The sequence below is a fragment of the Cucurbita pepo genome, chromosome LG20 (assembly GCF_002806865.2).
Source record: "Cucurbita pepo subsp. pepo cultivar mu-cu-16 chromosome LG20, ASM280686v2, whole genome shotgun sequence".
In the NCBI taxonomy this organism is placed as follows: Eukaryota; Viridiplantae; Streptophyta; class Magnoliopsida; order Cucurbitales; family Cucurbitaceae; genus Cucurbita; species Cucurbita pepo.
The window spans coordinates 5,409,081-5,423,309 of record NC_036657.1 but is presented as its reverse complement, the minus strand read 5'-3'; the positions used below and the strand labels follow the sequence as shown (position 1 = coordinate 5,423,309).

Sequence of the window (14,229 nt, the reverse complement as noted above, 5' to 3'; positions counted from 1 at the left end):
TTTTATCAATTTATCATAACCATAACATTTTCTATACTTTACCTTATCGTATCGTTTTATCAATTTATCATAACCATAACATTTTCTATACTTTACCTTATCGTATCGTTTTATCAATTTATCATAACCATAACATTTTCTATACATAATCTTATTGTATCGTTTAATCAGTCTATCATGAACATAATGTTTTTCTATCAATTTATCATAACCATAATATTTTCTATACATAACCTTATCGTATCGTTTTATCAGTCTATCATGACCATATCCTTTTAGTCATATCGTTTCTATATGCATATCCTTAGTCATATCGTTTTCCAACATATCCTAAATCATATCGTGTCATGAACGTATCCTAGTCTTACTGTTACAGGAACGCATCCTAACCATATCGTTTTATGAACGTATCCTAGTCATGCCGTTACAAGAACGTATCCTAACCATATTGTTCTATCAATCTATCATAATCATATTCTTTTTTATACATAATGTAACGACCCGGGAAAGAAAGAAAGAAAAAGAAAATATTATATATATATATATATATATATATAATATTTTCTTTTTCTTTCTTTCTTTCCCGGGTCGTTACATTATGTATAAAAAAGAATATGATTATGATAGATTGATAGAACAATATGGTTAGGATACGTTCTTGTAACGGCATGACTAGGATACGTTCATAAAACGATATGGTTAGGATGCGTTCCTGTAACAGTAAGACTAGGATACGTTCATGACACGATATGATTTAGGATATGTTGGAAAACGATATGACTAAGGATATGCATATAGAAACGATATGACTAAAAGGATATGGTCATGATAGACTGATAAAACGATACGATAAGGTTATGTATAGAAAATATTATGGTTATGATAAATTGATAGAAAAACATTATGTTCATGATAGACTGATTAAACGATACAATAAGATTATGTATAGAAAATGTTATGGTTATGATAAATTGATAAAACGATACGATAAGGTAAAGTATAGAAAATGTTATGGTTATGATAAATTGATAAAATGATACGATAAGGTTATGTATAGAAAAATGTTATGGTTATGATAAATTGATAAAATGATACGATAAGTTTATGTATAGAAAAATGTTATGGTTATGATAGATTGATAATACGATACGGTAAGGTTAGGTATTGCAAAGGATTTGATTATGATGGACTGATGAAACGATATGGTTAGGATCGATATGACTAAGGTACGTCAGATATGACTATGATATGTATAAGAACGTTAAGACTATGATAAGTTAAAGAACGATATGACCACGAAGTGTTTATGAAATGATATGATTATGATAGGTCAGTTAATGACGAATATATATATATATGGTCATATATATATATAATATGTAGTAAAATGGTACGACGATGATATGATATAGTTTATGGTACATAATATGTGATTATTGGTATGTTTATGATATGGCATCTTGTGAACCAATATGTTAGGAATATGTTATGTGATGTTATGATATACGATATGGTATGATACGTGCATGTTGAGAATTGTTATCTCAGGAAGTATGGAAATGTTATGTTATGATATATGTGCGACATAAATGATATAATATGATTGACATGCAAAACGATGAACTAGCATGAAATACAAGCCTAACGTATGCATGAAAGATATGATAAACGATATGAGAAATGATATGAAAGATGATATAATATGTACGAAATGCTAGCAATGTTGTATTAAATGATAATGAAAATGGAAAAATGTAGGGACATCATGCAATATTGTGTGCTCATGCATTGGGGGATACCCCTTATCCTTCACAATGGTACGGACACGTAGTTATGAGGCAGGAAAATGATCATTATGGTTATCATAATGCTGCGATGACCAAGAAGGAAAATGATCATTATGTTTATCATAATGTTGTGACGGTCAGACACGAAAACGATTATTATGTTTAACATAATGCTGTCGTGACGGCTGCTACTTCTAACCAGTATTCAACGTCGAGAGCTACCAAAGAATGTTCGCCCAACAAGGAAAGTGGCCCAGGAGGTATGCAAATCAACTAGTGGGTCCATACTTATACGTGTGGCCGTGTGTAGGAAATTAATTACACATCCAATATGCCCATTAAGATAGCCCCGATAGGAAAATAGAATATTATGATATAGGTCACATTCAATAGTGGGATCAAATATTTCTTGTACTTAAAGCCACCCGTTACTTCTATTTCAGGTAAAGGCAAGGAATTCGTGTAGACAATTGCATCACAACTCAAGACCATAACACATGCATAGGGTAGTCGCATTAATTTTTCTTAGACAGTAGGCTAGAATAAGATGTTTTGAAATTTAATCGTTCATTTATTTTATTTCGTCCTTTGTTGTGTAATTTTAAAGATGTTTTTAAACACGCAAGTCCAGGGCAGTATTGTAAAATGAAAGTTATATATTATGAAAGTTTAAATAAGGTAATTATGCATTCAATATTCATGATAGGTCTACGGTAGCGACCTTCGTGTTGTGTTCCACTCCCCAATGTATTTAACTTATAATTGTAAAAATATACGTTGCATGTTATATTTTTCAAAATCTTACTAGTCTCTTATTTTAAAAGTGATTTTTTTAACATATTTTTACTCTATCGGGTTAGCCTATGTCACGATTAGTGCTTCAAGCAATTTAAAAAACGAGTTATAACATTGATTAATTAGAAAATTCAGAAGATCTAAAGAAATCGAGAGAAAAAACTGAGCTTAAACCCATCCTCGCTAGAGCTATTTTTAAATTGAAATTCGTAGATAGCTAGAGACTTTTTTTTTATTGAGGGATTTGGAAGTGAACAAGAGTTTTATTTTCTCAGATCCTCTAATTTGATTAGTTTAAGGGTCAAATACCCTATGAGCGGAGCTGAAAACCGTATGATTGAAGGAGAGAACAAGGACATGCTCTATTTTCTTAAGGAAAAAGACAAAGCTAATATGGTCGATTCACTTAAACTAGCCCACTGACGGTCTAACTGGATCATCTCCCTACTTTAAGTAGTGTATGACAAGCATGTTCGTAGATATAATCACTACATACAGTCATTTCTTCATGAGTTGTTCAGAGTTATACGTTGGTGAAAATTTTGTTTAAATCCTATAATTTTATTGTTCTTATTAAGTGTCGTTAATTTCCTAGCGAACAATTTCTTTATATGATCTAACAATAAACTAAGTTTCTTAGAAAAGTTAGAGGATGAGGCTCTAATACTCAAGTCTCATGATTTACCCTTGTCACAATCTAAATTTTTAGACTTCAAATCACAGATCGTGATGTGGACGGAGGGACAAGTACAAATTTTTTTCATTAGTTTAAAAACAACCCATCATTTAAACGATGAAAACAAAAACATTTGTTAGAGAACAATTTTCTATTTATAAAAAAAATGGTATTAAAGAAAATTGGGGATTTGGGTGTGCATAATACGACAATCTAAGAACAAAGTGGATTGATGCCCTAAGATGACCCCCTTCTGGGACCGCATAGTTCTCGAATGCTTCTCAACTCGACTAGTAAATAAAAAATCACTTGAAAAAGAAAGGTAATATCTAGTGAGTATAAAAATATTGAGCAAGCAACCAAACTGTAGGCTTTAATCACGTTCTTGCCCTAGTAAGCTACTAATGAGTTCAATGCTCGTGGAACTTTGAAGTTTTTGAGGTGGTTCTCATGCATCATAAACCCAATTAGGTTTGGAAGTTGTTCACCTATTTTAATACCGAAGTATCTCCTAAAAAGGCTTAACTGAGTTCTGGGGTGAATCAACATTTTTATTCTTCTTAGCTAGCATACATTGGCAGAGAGTGAATCATCAGTGTCTTGAGTCTGAGAGGTGCGACTTCATCAGAAATCCTGAATATCATTTGTATAAAGTTAGCTGACAACCCTTCCACTAGGAGAGAGACATCTTGTGCCAACCAACTCCCTCAAAGGAATTTTATTATTGAGGATTGCACTGTACTCTTCATTCTAGACTACAACTTTAAACTCCTCAAATTTCTTCTTTTTGTCGTGATGTCCTTCAAAAACTAATATAATTGGGCATATGCTGTAGTGCCACCACAAGCAAAATATTGGTATGTATCGCCTTCAAAATGTCCATAAACTTTCAATATTGGATTTTTTATTTTTCTCTTTACCCTAAGGAATGGTGGTACATGATCAACTCACCTTTTTAATTTTTTTTCTCTATGTTATTATAGGATCCTTATTAGACCTTTCCTCATCTTCGTCCGAACCTTCTTTATTCTCTTCTTGGCAGTGTCTATTGCTAGCTTCTTTGGCCTTTGCTAGCAAGTCTAGTTCTTAGTTCATATGCCAACTGACCCGTTTGCACCTCTCAAGTACGTAAAGATGCTTGCTAACTTTGAATTACTACCTAATGTTTAGACATTTATTCCTTTATCAAGCTTTCCAATGATGTCCCTGTACATTAGTCTATGCTTCATAAGCCTCATTATAATCTTTTGACTGGATGGCTCTATTTGCAAATGCATCTACCACTTGTTTGGTTTGGTTGTGTTTTCTCAGTAATTCTTTGAACCTTTCCTATGCCTCACTCAATGTCTCATCATCAAATTGTTGGAAGGCTACTATTTCACATATGAATTTGACATTCTTGTGAGTGGGAAGTACTTAGATTAACAATTTCTCACCCAATGTGTTCCACGAGTCGATTGTTCCCGTAGGCACAATGTTTAACCAAGATTTTGTTGCATTAATAAATAGGGAAATAGACTTAATCTTATCACTTCCTTGTCAACTCTTTGAAATCGAAAGGAGTCACTTACACCCAAAAATGATTTTAAGTGTAAATGAAGATCCACATAAGACAACACATGAAATTGCCCAATTATTTGTAAGATTTAGAACATTACTAGTTTTAATCCGAACATGGTATCTAGTCCGATTATACATAGATTCAATAGAACCCAATTATACATAGAAGAGAGTGGGAGGATAGAAGAGTCAGTAGAACACGATTGTATGTATGTCAAGGCTTGGGTTAACCATAAAGGGACCAAAATACTATTATTGACTCTAGAGCCACCCACTTAAAAGGTAATGCAACAGGTAATTTAGTGTTCCTCAGGTAATATATTGTTCTAATCTAAGAGAGGGGTGTGAATAGGTAGTCTACAATTCAAGTCTGATGAGGTGAAGTAACAAGTAGTTTAGTGTTCTTAAGGATAGGCAGTTCTTGCCCGGAACTATTAGAGATAGCTTTCTGGTTACAACACAGAAGGTAGACATGTATAGAATATAGTGACCGTTTTAAAAGTAAAAGGCTCCTCCATACTTGAGATTTACCCTATGTTGTTTCTATGAGCCGCATTGAGCCGAAGCACATCGATGATGGACCTAGGTATATGTAGAACATTGAGCTAAGAGTACTCAAAAGCATCTAGTTATGGACCCTGAGGGTTAGAACACTCCCCAGAGGAGGAATGTAAAGGGTATAGGTGTGTCTTGGCCTAAAAATACTAGTACACACTACAATTACATTGTTGGCTAAGTATTACTGTTAAACACATTACTAAAGTAATGGTTCGTGATGGAATGTTTCGAAAAAACTGGACCGTCCATATCAAGATACACAAGGTTTGTCTTTTCTCTTCTTGTATCTTCCTTCACAACTTTTTTAGAGGTATGGAGGCCACAAAATCATCATCCCCATTGGAGGTTGAAGATAATTATGTGGTCGATTAAGTTGAACCAGCCACATCACCCAAACCACGACTACCTCTCTGATTTTTGTTTTTAACCTTTTTTTAGTTCGGTTCTCATCAATTTCTTTTTGTTCCATAAAATAGGCTCTATGAGGTCCTGCACAAGAAAATTTGAGCATTTTTTATACTCATGGAACCAAAATTGGAACCTTAAATGTCCATTCAATGAGAAAATCAATAATAACAAGGAAAATTTAACTAGAAGAGCTTAAATAGATAAGTTGTTGAACTTTCGGGTAGATTTTAGCTCATTTTTACAAATTTCCAAGTCAAAAAAATAATTATTTCCTACACTTTTCAACTAACTTTAAGCATCGTTCCGATAGAGCTCGAATATTAAAGAGGATTTTCTTCCTCTCCCTCTTCCTCTCCGTCTCCTTTATAAGTTTTAACTCTCCATATAATAATCAAGCTTGTTGCTGTCCGCTCCTTTCCTTTGAGCGAGCTCTCTCGTCCATCTCATTCCCTTAAGCTATCCTTCTTCGTCCACCTCTGTTTTTTTTTTCTTTCCAATTCTGACTTTTCATCCCCTTTTATTTGTCATCAACCTAAGCATCTTTTTATTGAGTTGTCAATAATTTGCGTGGCCTCCAATAAAATTGTTGCTATAATTGTTGTAGTAAATGTGTAATACTCGAGGATAATTAGGCCTCCGAAAAGGACAAAGTCTAGTTCTAATGTGTCGTACAAGATTTTAAATGAAAATAACAAAGAAATGTTGAAAAAATATTGGAAAATGGATACTTTTCTAATTTTTATAAAACTTCAAACTTTTTATAGAAAGACTGTCTAGGTTCTTGAGAAGGGAAAAGTGACAAAGTAAATAAATAAATAAAAGAAGTAAAGAATATTATAACATTCAAAAATGTTAAATTACCAAAATGCCCCTAACATTCAAGGAATTATGATTTGTCCGTGTTGACCAAATCTGATCCTCTATCATACCTTTGTGCACATAATCTTACCTTAAAATCTAGTGGTTGGATCTGATTCCAACAATTGAAATTTGGAACATAGGTAGGCAAGTCTATAATCGAAGTAAATTTTCCGACAAAAATTTCATAAGGATCAAACATATAATCATGATGATTCTGGATATTTCAAAGGCGGTGATCCTTTGTCTATAAATTATGAACTATGGGCAATGGTTTGGAGCAAGAAGTAAGCAATATCAAGCATTCAATTGGGAGTTATAAGCTTTTAATTTTTGGATATTGAGTTCTCGAGTTCAGTTTAATTCGAGAACTATAGCTCACCATTTCCTTCTAAATTTTATCTCACACCTTTTAAATGAGATTACCCACAAGTTCGATGATGAAAAGAAGTGCTGCAAACGTCCCAAACCTGTTTTTCATTTCTTTCCGCCATTAAAGAAGCTCGAAGAAACTTGAAAAAATACAAAATTCGAGGCTACGAGAAAATTCATTATGTGAGACCCATTCCATTTTTTTTTTTTTTTTTTTTTGCACCCTAAGAGACATTTCCATAGAAAACCACAAAGAGCATTGACTCCAAGAACATGCCTAATTGGAGAAATTCAGTATCAAGTAAGTTTTGGGATCAAACTCAAACTCTTGGTTATCGTAATTATTATTCAAAATTAAAATTTCTATTAGCCATAGAAAAACAAATTAATCATATCTAGTGTCCAGGACTAATTCATTCAAAATAAAGATACTCAGAAGGATCATACTCTGCATTCTAAGTTGAGTTCCCGAAGGAAGGTAGAAATCTAGAAATTGTTCATGCCAAGTCGTCCTTCCAAATTTATTCCACTAATTTGAGTTGAATATAAAGAGAATTACATTCATGATACGTAGGTCCATAGTATTGAAACTTATCGAATACATTTACATTTTTTTTCCACAACAATAAATAACAGCAAAACAAATAAACTTAAATTTAGAAGTGACCTCATTATGGCTTCAAAGTTTTCATGGTCATGAACTAATAAATGGCCAGCATTAGGAACCTCATGATACCGAATCCATGGAAGTTTCTTTATTATATAATGATTAAATTCATTGGGAAGGACACGGTCTGCACTACCTTGCCATATATGAACACACCCTTCCTTGAATTGATTGGTCAATTCCATGGGACCGAACTCCCACTTTCCAAAAGTAGCCAGAACATCTCGGTGAAGAGATTCATATTCACCTTGTCGTGTTATTTCATCCTAGAATTGGTTGCAAAAAAAATGTCAGAACATACAAATATTACTGCTTTGACAAACCAACTAGCTTTTAAACATATGTTCCATTGCCTTTCAAAATACGTCTTTCAGCTAATGATGAATGGTTAACGATGACTCTTATGGATGGTTTTTAGTAAATGATGCGGAGAAGGCTAGTGACATTAATGTTGAGGATCGCTGGGAGAGGAGTCCCACATCGGTTAATTAAGCTGTTGATCATGGGTTATAAGTAAAGAATACATCTCCATTGGTACGAGGTCTTTTAGGGAAACCAAAAGCAAAGCCATGAGAGATTATGCTCAAAATGGACAATATCATACCATTGTGGAGAGTCGTGGTTCATAACATGGTATCAGGGACATGCCCTTCACTCCCCTTAACATGGTATCAAGGAGTCCTCCAATTTTCCCATTAAGATAGTGGTGGTTCGAAACTCGATTAAGGGGAGTTTGTTCGAGGACTCCCTAGGACTTAGGGGAGACTTTATGGTATACTTTGTTCGAGGGGCAGATTGTTGAGAATCGTTTGGGAGAGGAGTCCCACACCGACTAATTAAGGGGTTGATCATGAGTTTACAAGGAACATCTCCATTCGAATGACTATTTAGGGTTTAGGGTTTAGGGGAAACCAAAAGTAAAGCATAAGAGCTTATGCTCAAAGTGGAGAATATAATACTATTATGGAGAGTCGTAGTTCCTAATTAGGTTCATATTAGCAAGAACAACGGCGTCTTTTGAAACCAAAAGAAAAATCGCGAGAATTACCTGACCGTTATTTGGAGTGTCTATTATCTTTTTTAACAACTCTAAATCGTAATCATTGAACATGCCTTCACTCAACATTGATATCATACCATTGTGGAGAGTCGTAGTTCTTAATTAAGTTCATATTAGCAAGAACAACGACTTCTTTTGAAACCAAAAGAAAAATCGCTAGAATTATCTGACCGTTATTTGGAGTATCTATTATCTTTTTTTAACAACTCTAAATCGTAATCATTGAACATGCTTTCACTCAATATTGATGGGAACCATTTCTGCTTGGTCCACCAATAGTATATCCAAGGTGTGTAATGCGCAATTCCAAATGTGAACTGGAATAATAGAGGAAGCTTCCTAAATGACTGTTTTGCTAAAGCGGATGGAATGGAAGGCCACCAATAATTCATGAAAGGAACTATCAAGGAAGCTCCTAGGAGTCTGTAAATTATATAACCAATTAGCACACCCAAAAACAATAATTCATGATCATTTTGAAAACAACAAATTAAAATACCTTTGTGGAATGTATTTTAGACAGCTCCAAATTGGGTATGCTCCCAATGAACATCCAATTACGTAAAATTTGCTGCCGATCTCTAATTTATCGACTAATTCTTCAATGTCAAATGCTTCGGTCTTTGCCGAGCGTGATGGATATGGATCGCTCTCTCTATAACCAGCTCGGTCATATAATATTATGCATGCTTTGTGCTCTCCATAAATTCCTATAACACAACATGATTGAATACAATTTTTTTAAAAAAGAATGAAAGTTGAAGAAGAATAAGAAGAATGTCGTACTTGAGAAGCAGCTAAGTGCATATGTCGGGAGTCATTATAGCCATGAGAAAGAATGATCTTGTATTGAGCCTTTTCCTTAGGAACTCCGAATTCTCTGTAGGCCAAATGTCTTACATCATTGAATTTGACTCTACGGGAAGTTAGTGGAGGACCATTCGGTGATCCACATATCTTTGGAGGCGGCGGTTTCAATGCTTGATAAACCCATCCAACTAAACCGGCTGCAAAACCTACCACTATTGGTGTAATCANAAAAAAAAAAAAAAAAAAAAAAAAAAAAAAAAAAAAAAGTATGTTCAAGAGGGTTGGAGTCCTATATTGGCTAATTAAGAAAAAAAATTATGGATATACAAGGATGCTATCTCCATTGACATGGATTTACGAGAGAACCAAAAGCAAAAATATGATGAGAGCTTATGCTCAAAGGGGATAATATCATATCAATGCGGAGGTTCATTGTTCTTATCAGTGGTATTAGATCCATTCTCTTATCTTCAATTAGTCATGTTAAGAAAATCCTCAAGTGTCGAAAAAAAAAGTTGTGTGTCTTGAAAGTATAGTCACATTGACTTGGTGTCAAACAAAGAAGTTTCAAGTCTCAAAAGTATAGTCATAGTAAAGATCTATGGTACTCTACTCTAGGTAAGAAGAGTAGTCTAAATAATATCAAACAAATAGATATGACTCGTTAAGAGGAGACTCAATGTGTAATTTGTTCGAGGATTCTAGAGAAGAATGTGCCTTCAATATTTTCTTTAAGAAGAAGATTGTTTGAGAATCGTTCAAATTCAACCTTAATTAATTAAGGAGAAGTTCATTAGTATACAAAAAGGAACACTGTTTCCATTAACATATCATATGTTCATAACAGCGACCCATAATCAAAACAAGAAACTCAAAAAACTTAAACAACTAAAAGAAGAAAATGAATAAGATTAAAAAGGAATAAAAGGAGGGAATTGAAACGCACCCAGACAAAGTGAGGAACGTGGAAGGGCAGCGCCGATCTGTGTGGAGTGACAATCAATGGTTTGGTTCCTTTATAGCCTGAATGGCATAACCCATATCATATTCTCCATTCATTATCATTAACTGAATAGCAAATCCTAATAAAGGCAATTCCATGTATGCCAATTTAAGAGAGTAAAGTATATACTAAAAGTATTTAAGCAATTTAGTTACGTATTTATGCAAACAATTTACATATTTCTTTCCTCCAAGTGTTGTTTTCGTTACTTATGTTGGCGTTTGCCATTTATGGGAAAGGAAAACAACATTTATTTTGCATGTAACACATTTTTTGAAATCGGATTGGCATGTGATTTGTACATATATTTCAACATGATCCTCAATTACGACTCATTGAAGATAATAATTAAAAAAGCAACGAGAACATTGAATTCAATAATAAATCATTTAAGATAAGTGTAATACTTCAAAAACAAAAACAAAGAAGAGTTGGTCAGTCATTAGACCTAAAATATAAACCGAGTTTGACATAAATACTTGGTGTCCTTGATTGTAATGCCTGACGGTCACGCAACGTCTTCGACGCTAATTTCCGGCGAGCACACAAGGATCCCAATTTGAGTTTTGATAGTTCCAAGGTCCAAAAAGGAACTTTGTTGAATGCTTCTAGATAAGGAGAATTTGAGGAAATTTGAAATCGGGCAAGTTGAATTTGGGGAGAAATCAATGATTTTGGTTCAAACCAATTTCTTTAATTTGGTGGGGACTAAAGGATAGATTTTTTTTTTCAATAAGGAAATTGGGGGATTAGGAGACCTAGAACGTCCTAACCATTTGCACAAAATTCGTCCTAGACCCAGGGATTCAAGATTTTGTCCCTCAAATTGGAGAGTGAGGCACAAATTCGTTCCTTAAGGCTTATCTAGATAGCTCAAGGGGAAGAACTGAACAGAAAGATCTCTAGAAACTTAAATATAACTCAAAATTAAGTAAAAAGGTAAGGATTCGCCCAAGAACCAAAAACCAAGAATTAAGAACCTAAACCAAATGATTTTCTCGAGAATCACAAGTTAGAAAGCTAACCTACGAAATGGAATTCCTTGAATATGAAATTTTAATGGATGCTTAATACCATAAAATAAGGGTGTGTGAAAAGTTTTACAAACCAAACATAAGGGGAAAATGACCAAAATGCCCCAATACCATAATGTTCATGACTAAGATGGTCTCCACGTTACTAAAAATTTATATGAGCCCTATTTATAAGAATATGGATGACTACACTTGATTTTAAAGTCATCCGAGTATGTTTAAAGCATAGATTAAAACTCGGATAGAAAAAACCAAAATATCTACTATGTCCTTATAATATTTGGATATAAAATTTTATACAAGGCTTATTTATGCTATTATGAATGACCATGCATAGTTTAAAAGGTATTTGATTATGTTTAAGGTATAAACTAATATTAGAGTAGAAAATTTATAAAAAAAAAAAAACCTAATGAAAATTGGTAGTTGTGACGAATTCCGAATGACATTATATTTTTCTTGACACTCATTCATTATGGATTTATAATGTTTTTGTAGGTTAAGAACTCCATAAAGTAGGCTAGTTCCTAAAAATACACAACCCCTACCACTCTATTCAAACCTATCTTATCCAAAGTCACCCTAAATGTAATAACAACAAAAAAATAAAATAAAAAAATAAAATTAGAAAACAAAATACAAAAATGAAAATTTTGTCCCATATTACTTAAAGCTGAGAAAGCTGAGAGGTTGGTCTCTATTATGGAAGGGAGGTCCCTCACTTCATTTTATCATCTAATTTCTACGGTTCGAAGCCAGTCGAAAAATACATTGTCTGACAACTCTAGATTAGCATTTTATTAAGTTTAGTTAGTTTATATTATATTAGGTGAGCTAATTCACATAGTAGAATGTCAATCTATTATCACAAAAAGGAAATGTCAGTTCGAAGCCATATATGAACACACCCTTCCTTGAATTAAGTGGTCAATTCCATGGGACCGAACTCCCACTTTCCAAAAGTAGCCCCAACAGCTTGGTGAAGAGATTCATATTCACCTTGTCATGTTATTTCATCCTGGAATTGGTTGCAAAAGAAATGTCAAACATACAAATATTACACCTTTGGCAAACCAACTAGCTTAAACATATGTTCCCCTGCCTTTCAAAATACGCCTTCTGGCTAATGATGGATGGTTAACGATGACTTTTATGGGTGGTTTTTAGTAAATGATGTGAAAAAGGCTAGCGATATTGATGTTGAGGATCGTTGGGAGAGGAGTCCCACGTCGATTAATTAAGCGGTTGATCATGGGTTTATAAGTAAAAAATACATCTCCATTGGTATGAGGTCTTTTATGGAAACCAAAAGCAAAACCATGAGAGTCGTGGTTCGTAACATGGTATCAGGGACATGCCACTCACTTAGCCATATCAATAGAATACTTAAATGTTGAACAAAGAATTTGTGGGCCTCCATGTGTAGTCAAGAGTGACTAAAGTGTCCAATAAAGGGTATACTTTATTCGAAACTCGATTAAAGGGAGGTTGTTTGAGAACTCCATAGGACTCAGGGGAGGCTTTATGGTGTACATTTTTTGAGGGGCAGATTGTTGAGGACCGTTTGGGTGTGGAATCCCACATCTCATGAGTTTACCAGGAACATCTCCATTGTTATGACCATTCACGGTTTAGGGTTTAGGGAAACAAAAAACAAAGCCATGAAAGCTATGCTCAAAGTGAACAATATAATATCATTATGGAGAGTCATAGTTCATAATTAGGTTCAAATTAGCAAGAACAACGGTTTCTTTTGAAACCAAAAGCAAAATCACGAGAATTATCGGACCGTTATCTGGAGTGTCTATTATCTTGTTAAAAACTCTAAATCGTAATCAATGAACATGCCTTCACTCAACATTGATGGGAACTATTTCTGCTTGGTCCACCAATAGTATATCCAAGGTGTGTAATGCACAATTCCAAAGGTGAACTGAAATAATAGAGGAAGCTTCCTAAATGACTGTTTTGCTAAAGCCGGTGGAATGGAAGGCCACCAATAATTCACGAAAGGAACTATCAGGAAAGCTCCTACGAGTCTGTAAATTATATAATCAATTAGCTCACCCAAAAACAATAATTCATGATTATTTTGAAAACATCAAATTAAAATACTTGTGTGAAATGTATTTCAGATAGCTCCAAATCGGGTACGCTCCCAATGAACATATAAAATTTGCTGCCAAGCTCCAATTTATCAGCTAATTCTTCCATGTCAAGTGCTTCAATCTTTGCCGAGCGTGATAGATATGGATCACTCTCTCCGTAACCAGCTCGGTCATGTAATATTATGCACGCGTTGTGATTCTCCATAAGTTCCTAAAACAGATTGAATACAATTTTTTTAAAAAAGAATGAAAGTTGAAGAAGATGAAGAACAATGTCGTACTTGAGAAGCAGCTAAGTGCATATGTCGGGAGTTATTATAGCCATGAGAAAGAATGATCTTGAATTGAGCCTTTTCCTTAGGAACTCCGAATTCTCTGTAGGCCAAATGTCTTCCATCATTGAGTTTGACTCTACGCGAAGTCAGCAGAGGACCATTTGGTGATCCACATATCTTTGGAGGTGGCGGTTTCAGTGCTTGATAAACCCATCCAACTAAACCGGCTGCAAATGCTACTACTATTGGTATGATCAT

At 34.2% G+C, this 14,229-nt stretch overlaps 1 pseudogene; it reads right to left on the bottom strand.

Moving 5' to 3' along the window:
- Positions 1–13,458: 13,458 nt before the first annotated feature.
- Positions 13,459–14,229, bottom strand: LOC111783590 (annotated as a pseudogene).